The 7,832-nt window shown below is 44.1% G+C and overlaps 1 non-coding gene across 1 annotated transcript; it reads right to left on the bottom strand.

Annotated features, from left to right (window-relative positions):
- Positions 1-3,809: 3,809 nt before the first annotated feature.
- On the bottom strand, positions 3,810-3,899 carry Mir632 (microRNA mir-632). Its single transcript, NR_105258.1, has one exon. It is a non-coding gene; the product is annotated as a microRNA mir-632 (primary transcript).
- Between the last annotated feature and the right edge of the window lie 3,933 nt (positions 3,900-7,832).

The raw sequence follows: 7,832 nt of genomic DNA, 5'->3' as shown, positions 1-7,832 counted from the left end.
AAGAAATTTAGTAGTGCCTGCTGGCCCTCCAGGATCCAATTTCAATTTCTGACATCTAAATAGGAACTCACAGCTGCATGAGAATCCAGCTCCAGGGACCATCCCAGAGTCTCTCCAAGTACCCACACCAAGCACAAATCCACATATAATTAATATATATATATATATATATATATATATATATATATATCCATATCCCAACCCACTCATTACACAAAACAGTTCTTACAAATAGGATGCAATGGTACATTTTAGAACACCCAGGAAACCTATGTCTCAAGTATTAAATCTAATTATCTTTGTTGTCTGAGACAGGCTTTCTCTGGAACCAAAGGCATGTGCCACCAAAGTCCAGTTTCCAAGTATCTTCTTTATGGTCACAGAATAGATGTAGATTCTAGATAGGTAGTTCAATGCAGGAGCTTGTGCTTATTAGCACATGGAATCTACTACCACCACCCCTCAAAAGAGACAAAACAGTTTTTAAGCAGACTTGGCGTAATAGTAGTTTCCAAAAACAAATTGAAAACTCTTCATGTGGTTACAAATCACAAGGCAACAAAAAAATAAAGAAGAGAAATGCTTACTTACCTGCATGCAATGAATAGCTAACCCAGGTCCCGTGTACAACTTCTTATGGCATATATGACATTTGAAATGTTTTGCTTTTTGGTGCTGTATAAGGATCTTCTCATCATCAAAATCTCTGTTACAATACCTAGTCAAAATTAAGGTACAAAACACTACACAAAAATGAGCCTGATGCCAACAAAAACATGTCAGGTCTATCAGTTTCCTGGATCCCACTAACTTGGAAGGTAACAGGAAATCTGAGCCCAAGAGAATGTAGCAACCTATGGATACTCCATCTAATGAATTTAAAAACAAAAAACAGAAAGCCTGAAATGGTGTTTTGTCATTAATACCAGCACTCATGGAGGAAGGGGCAGACAAACCTCCCTGAATTTTGTTGGCCAGCCTGGTCTACAACAGTGCATTTCCGCCCGGGGCATTGGTGGCGCACACCTTTAATCCCAGCACTCGGGAGACAGAAGCAGGCAGATCTCTGTGAGTTCGAGGCCAGCCTCGTCTCCAGAGTGCCAGAATAGGCTCCAAAGCTACATAGAGAAACCCTGTCTCGAGGAAAAAAAAAAAAAAAAAAGTGAGTTTCCAATCAGCTTCATAGTGAGATCCTACACATCAAAATAAGTAATAAAAACAAACAAACAAAAGGCTGCCTGGCCTTGTTGTCAGGCCTTTAGTTCCAGCACCTGGGAGGCAGAGGCAGGTGGATCTCTGTGAGTTTGAGACCAGCCTGGCCTACAAGAGCTAGTCCCAGGACAGCCTCTAAAAGCCAGAGAAACCCTGTCTCGAAAAACAAAAGGAAAACAAAACAAAAAAGCCTTTCGTATAATTTGAGAATAGGAGCAACTTTAAAATGAAGAATCCAAAGCGAGGCAGTATTGTTGCATACCTTTAATCCCTGCCCTTGGGAGAGGCAGGTGGATTTCTCTGAATTCAAGGCTACAAGGATCCTGTCTTAGCCTGGCGTTGGTGGTGCACGCCTTTAATCCCAGCACTAGAGAGGCAGAGGCAGGTGGATCTCTGAGTTCCAGGTCAGCCTGGTCTCCAGAGCGAGTGCCAGGATAGGCTCCAAAGCTACACAGAGAAACCCTGTCTCAAAAAACAAAAAAAAGATCCTTTCTTGAAACCAAAATAAAATTAAAAAAAAAAGAACCAGAATGTGGCTTAATCACAGCATCCAAGAGGGAGGCAAGGAGATCTCTGTGAGTCTGAGACCAGCTTGTCTACAAAAAAGCAAGATAGTCAGAGATGTTATAAAGAGAAACCCTGCCTGGAAATCCAGCGGAGTTTGAGGTTGGCCTGCCTAGTATACATGCATAGTCAGAGCCCATCTCAAAAACAAAAAACAAAGGGCTGCAGAAAGGGCTCAGGGTTAAGAGCACTTACTGCTGCTCTTTCAGAGTATACAGGTTCTACTCCCAGCACCCACAAGGCAGCTCACAACGTAATTAACTCCAGAGTAAATGTTCTGGCCTCCAACAGCACTAGGTGTACCAGAAATGTAGGCACCACACACCCACACACACCCACTAATGCTAATAAAAAAATGAGGAGACTTAATATAACTTAGTTTTAGCATTTGTATTTAGAAATTACATGTCATGCACCTCTTGGTCTGAATATAGGTACTTATCTGGCATGCAAAAGAGGCCAGGGGTTCAACACCAAACAGTAGTTAAGTGGAGGCAGCAGAATTGATCAGTTTTGTGGTCCATGGTATAACATGAAGGCCTGCCTCAAAAAACCCCCAAAATTTTGACCTTTTAAATTATTCTGTAGCTAAACATTTACAAATGTATATTTGAAGACTTCTAAACTCTTCCCAAAATTTAAATAAACCTAAATTGAGGCATGAGAGTTGGCACAATCTGTAGGCAGTATATCCAAACTAGGCAAGCCTGGTATGCAGACCGAGTGAGACCTTATCTCAAAAATAGAAATCTTTCATCGTGGCATACCCCACTGGAGATGCAAAAGCAGATGCTGTGAGCGAAAGGTCAGCCAGTGAAACTGTCTCGAAAAAAATTTTCAAAAGATAAAACAATTTCAAACAGGGTAGTGGTGGCCCATGTCTTTAATCTCAGTACTTGGGAAGCAGAGGCAGCCTAGTCTACAGAGCAAGTTACAGGACCAGGCAGATAAACGCACCCCCTCCCCCGCCCGCCGCGGAAAAAAAAAGGGGGGGAGGAGCAATTTCACCAGGACTCATTAGATGTACAGAAGAATCGAAATTGGGAATTCATCAATATTAATATTCTAAGATCAACTTCCCGGCAGAGGCGCATTCAACAAACAATCAAAAAAAAAAAAAAAAACCCGCCTTACAACTGCCTATTAATTTATGCCACCGGAGAATGCAAACTCACATATGTTTAATCCACAACACCATAAATTCTGACCTCAAGACTTTCCCTATGAGCGTTTTTACAAAATTTGTGACCGATTTTTTACCTATTTTAGTAACAGATCTTGAGACTAATGGTTTACATATAATAGATGTGTGGGGGGGAATCAAATGTAATGTAGAACACTTTAAACGCTTCCAGAAAACATGAGAAAGATCGCTTCCTATCCAACAGCTTTTTTTTTTTTTCTTTCCCCCAGCCCAACAAAATTGGGTAACAGATACCAGGAACTCCACCCAGTTAAGCGAACGCTTCCTGATGAAGGCGCCAGAAAGAGACGCGGAAACCAGCCGTCGGCCATTGGGGGGAAGGGGGCGCTCGGGACACTCACAACCCAATTCTCCAAGGAGCCAATTAGCATATTACCCCCAACGCAAGTCCCTTTCTGGGATTCTCAACCAAACAACGGAGACCAGAGTCTTTAGGGGCGACTGCACTAGGGAGGGACTCCCGGCCCAACGCTCACACCAAACAAGCTCGTCCCACGCCACCGAGTCTAGCTCCACCAAATGCCGGAGCCTTTCCGCCGTGGGTACCCCATTTTACAAGAAAACCATCTCAAATCCTCACCCAGCCGCCGAAGCACGCGGGCCCGGCCCTGCCCCGTCACAGGCCCAACCCAGGCCTCTCAGACTGAGTCCTCGACAAGCAAGCGACACCCACGCTCGGCCTTCACGTCAGGCCCACAAAGGATACCAGCACCACGGCTTCAACTGCTTCTTCTTCTTGCGACCCATAACCGCGCTCTACGGACCAGGTAGGAAGGAGGCGAAAAGAAGCTGGAAAAAACAGAAGGAAATCGCCGACTTCTCCGAACCAACCGCCACCGCCGCGTCCCACAGGAAACAGACACAAAATGGCCGACACCCTCGTTCTCTTTCCACCTCCCGTCGGCCACCGCGGCGAGAGCTGGTGAGGGTCACGTGACGCGAGGCTCGCCGCCGCCCCCCCCTCGAGTGGGTGGAGTTACGCTATCGCCATCTTATGGGGTTAAGAGGTGCGGGCTCGCGGGCTGTACATGCTTAACCCTTCGTGTTTATCTGGCCTGTAGGTCAGCCCTCGCGTACGCAAATTGAAGGGAGGGGGGGGGAAATTATCAGTATAGTTACGGATAAGTTACAAATAAATAAGGAATAATTGGGACATGACCAATTCGGGTTTCTTGGTTTGTCTTTTCAAGACAGGGTTTCTTTGTTGTAGTCTTGGCTGTCCTGGAACTTGCGCTGTAGGACAGGCTGGCCTTGAACTCACAGAGACCAGCCTGCCCCTGTCTCTGGAGTGCAGGGGTTAAATAATTTTTGTTGCTGTTGTTCGTATTTTTGAAACAGGGTCTCTCTACAAAAACCTGCCCATCAAGGAACTCTCTATGTGGACCAGGCTGGCTCCTGTCTCTGACTCTGACAGCTGGGATTAAAGGCATGTACCTGTTTCTGACTTGGCCAATTTGTAAATTTTGTATCAGTTGCCGGATGGATCCTGTGGTAGCGGGGCTTATATATGGTCAAAGAAGTCCTCAGAGCTGGGCATTGGTAGCGCACGCCTTTAATCCCAGCACTCCGGAGGCAGAGGCAGGAGGATCTCTGTGAGTTCGACACCAACCTGGTCTACAAGAGCTAGTTCCAGGACAGCCTCCAAAACCACAGAGAACCCCTGTATTGAAAAAAAACAAAAAACAAAACCAAAAAGACAAATAAAAAACAAGAATAGTAAAAAAAATAAAATAAATGCTGTCGAGGCCCATAAAATTGGCTCTGCTTCATCTTGACTTGAGGTCAGAGAGTTCAAAACTATCCTTACTCTTCCAAGGTTAAAGTCATAGGACCTAAAGGTCTAAGCGTAGCTACTGTAGGATGTTTGGTATTAAGTGTGGATGTCTTATCTAAATAACAAGAGAACTTGCTCTCAGGTGTGGTTACTCTTAACCCTCAAGGCCAGATAACAAGAGATTTATCTAACAGGTGATTACCAAATGTTTGGAGAATTAAAAAAGTTCTGTTTCTTCCATGTATCTTGATAAAGAAGTCTTTTCCCATTTCCCCTTTTGGGTTGGAGTATTTAAGAATGTTGAAGAATAAATTTGGCACATCCAGTATTCACTGGATTTTCCTCCTGATTTTATTCTGTGTCTCTGTCTTTATCTGCCATTTCTCAATCCATACTCCCCCTCTCAGGTACAAACCAGGCAAGACAGCTGGGTCCGACTGAAGCCCCACAAAGATGGGCTACAACAAAATTCTTTGAATTTGGCATGGTGGCTCATGCCTATAGCCCCAGAATTTTGTAGGCTAAGGCAGGAATGTTGTCCCTAGCCATGGGCTAGGCCTGAGCTACAATAGTGAATTCTAAGCCAGCTTGGGCTATTAGGATTTGAAACACTATTACAAGAAGAAAAAAACAGAGAGAGAGAAAAAGCAAAAAGTGGTTTAGAGTCCAGCACTTCTGTTTATACATTTTGCTTTGTTTTGTCATTTTTCAAGACAAGACTTTCTCTGTGTGACCCTGGCTTTCTTGGGATTTCCTCTGTAGACCAGGTTCACCTTGAACTCAGAGATCTGCCTGCCTCAGCCCCCCAAGTGCTAGAAGTCAAGGTATGCACTGCCTCACCTGGCTATTTTTGTTTATATGCTAACAACTATATGTTGGCCTAATTATAATTACATATAATTATACAAATCACTTAACTTGGTCAGATTATCTTTAAGTGTTTGGCACACAGTAATAGCTAGGATGGTGACATATGTGTTAGTTTCATGCTTTGGTTTTGTTTTGTTTGTTTGTTTGTTTGGTTTTGGTTTTTTTGGTTTTTTGTTTTTTTTTTTTTTTTTGAGACAGGGTTTCTCTGTGGCTTTGGAGCCTGTCCTGAAACTAGCTCTTGTAGACCAGGCTGGTCTCAAACTCACAGATATCTACCTGCCTCTGCCTCCCGAGTGCTGGGATTAAAGGCATGTGCCACCAATGCCTGGCCCGGTTTTGATTTTTTTTTTAATTAATGAGGGAATTACCAATATGGAGTCAGGTGAAAATATAATGGTATTTATTAGAGACATGCCTTACTTACAGAGCAACCTAGCCAGCCTGCAGGGCAGGAGTAAGTATAGCTAAGCCGATGATGAAAAAGAAGAAGGGAGTTCCACATACGTGCCTCTCACTCTTAAACCTCCCCTATATCACCCTGACCATGCCATCGAAGGCATGGTTATGGTGCCCCCTACCATTTAACTTATTTTTATTTTATTTTGTGTGCATTGATGTTTTCCTTACATGTATGTCTGTGAGATGGTGATAGATCCTGAAGTTACAGACAGTTGTGAGCTGCCATGTGGGTGCTGGGAATTGAACCTAGGTCCTCTGGAAGAGCAATAAGTGCTCTTAGCCACTGAGCCATGTCGCCAGCCCCTTGGTTTTGATTTTTTGAGATAAGGTTTCTCTATATAGCCTTGGCTGTCCTGAAACTCCCTCTGCAGACCAGACTGGTCCCAAACTCACAGAAATCTGCTAGCCTCTGCCTCCCCAGACCTGGGATTAAACGGGTGCAACCCTGACCCTGACTTGACCCTAGGACCAGGGCTTGAAATCTCACCAAACCCTGAGCTTGCCCTATAGTCAGGCTGCAGAATCCCACCAATTACTGAGGTCCATGACCATGCATTCCCACCAATCTCTCTGCTTGCCCCTGAATCAGACCACCAAACCCCACCAATCCCAAGCCATCCTGGAACAGTCCCTCACCCCCCCACACTGCCCCCACCAAGAAACCTTATAGAAGCTCTGTACCCTATTCAGTTTGCTGCTGCTTCTCGCCATGGTGGTGATCCCAGCACTTTGATCTCAGCGCTCAGGAAGCAGAAGCAGGTAGATCTCTGTCTGAGTTTGAAGCCAGTCTGGTCTACAGAGTGCTAGGAAAACCAGGGTTAAGAAGAGAAACTCTTGCCGGGGGCCGGTGGTGTACTCCTTTAGTCCGAGCACTCGGGAGGCAGAGGCAGGCAGATCTCTGTGTTCGAGGCCAGCCTGGTCTCAAGATCAAGTGCCAGGACAGGCTCCAAAGCTACACAGAAAAACCCTGTCTGGAAAAACAAAACAAAAAAAAAAAAAAAAGAAGAGACATTCTTGAGTCTTAAAGAACAAGCAATAAAGAAAAGGAAAAGGATGTAAATCTTTAGACATAACAGACCAAAACAGAACTTTTTTTTTTACCGTAGTTGCTTCTATTATGGATCCCTTTGGCCTGAACACTGTCCATTGTGTTTCTGACTCTTCATAAATGAGTGTCTTCCAGATCCAGAACTCTCATAGCCTGACTTTCTCCTGCCTTCTTTCCCTGACTTACTCGATCATCAGTAAGAGCAGTTCCCTGCAGTTCCAAGTCTCTCCTAACAGATTTGTTACAAGTTACTCATTAAAATCCTATAAACTGTCTGAGGCAAGCCACACTTTGCAATCTTACTGTGAGTGATAGGGTGTGCTAAAGCCATTCATTTTCCCTTCCAAAGGATAAACATTATCTGTGGTTCGAAGGAGAGTACTCACTGTGTAGAACATTTCTTACAGCATTATTGAAACACAAGTGAGACACTATCTGAAAACAAAATGTAAAACAAGGGGAGGAGTCTTGCCTGTTATACTCAAGGATCTGGGGTAAATTCCCGCTATAAGAAAGAAAAGAAAGACTAGATTAGCATCTAGGTATGCTGATGAAATGGAATTTTCTCTGGCTATGAAGGGTAATGAAGTGCCAGGCATGGTGGGACCCATTAGTTTTGTGTTTTGATTTTATGTGACAGTGCTTGTAACTGCTGAGCCATCTCTCCAGTCCCACTTTTTTTTTTTTTTTTTTTTTTGAGA

The sequence above is a fragment of the Cricetulus griseus genome, chromosome 7 (assembly GCF_003668045.3).
Source record: "Cricetulus griseus strain 17A/GY chromosome 7, alternate assembly CriGri-PICRH-1.0, whole genome shotgun sequence".
NCBI classification, from domain to species: Eukaryota; Metazoa; Chordata; class Mammalia; order Rodentia; family Cricetidae; genus Cricetulus; species Cricetulus griseus.
Note: the sequence above shows the minus strand (reverse complement) of the source record. Positions and strands in the feature narration are given on the sequence as shown.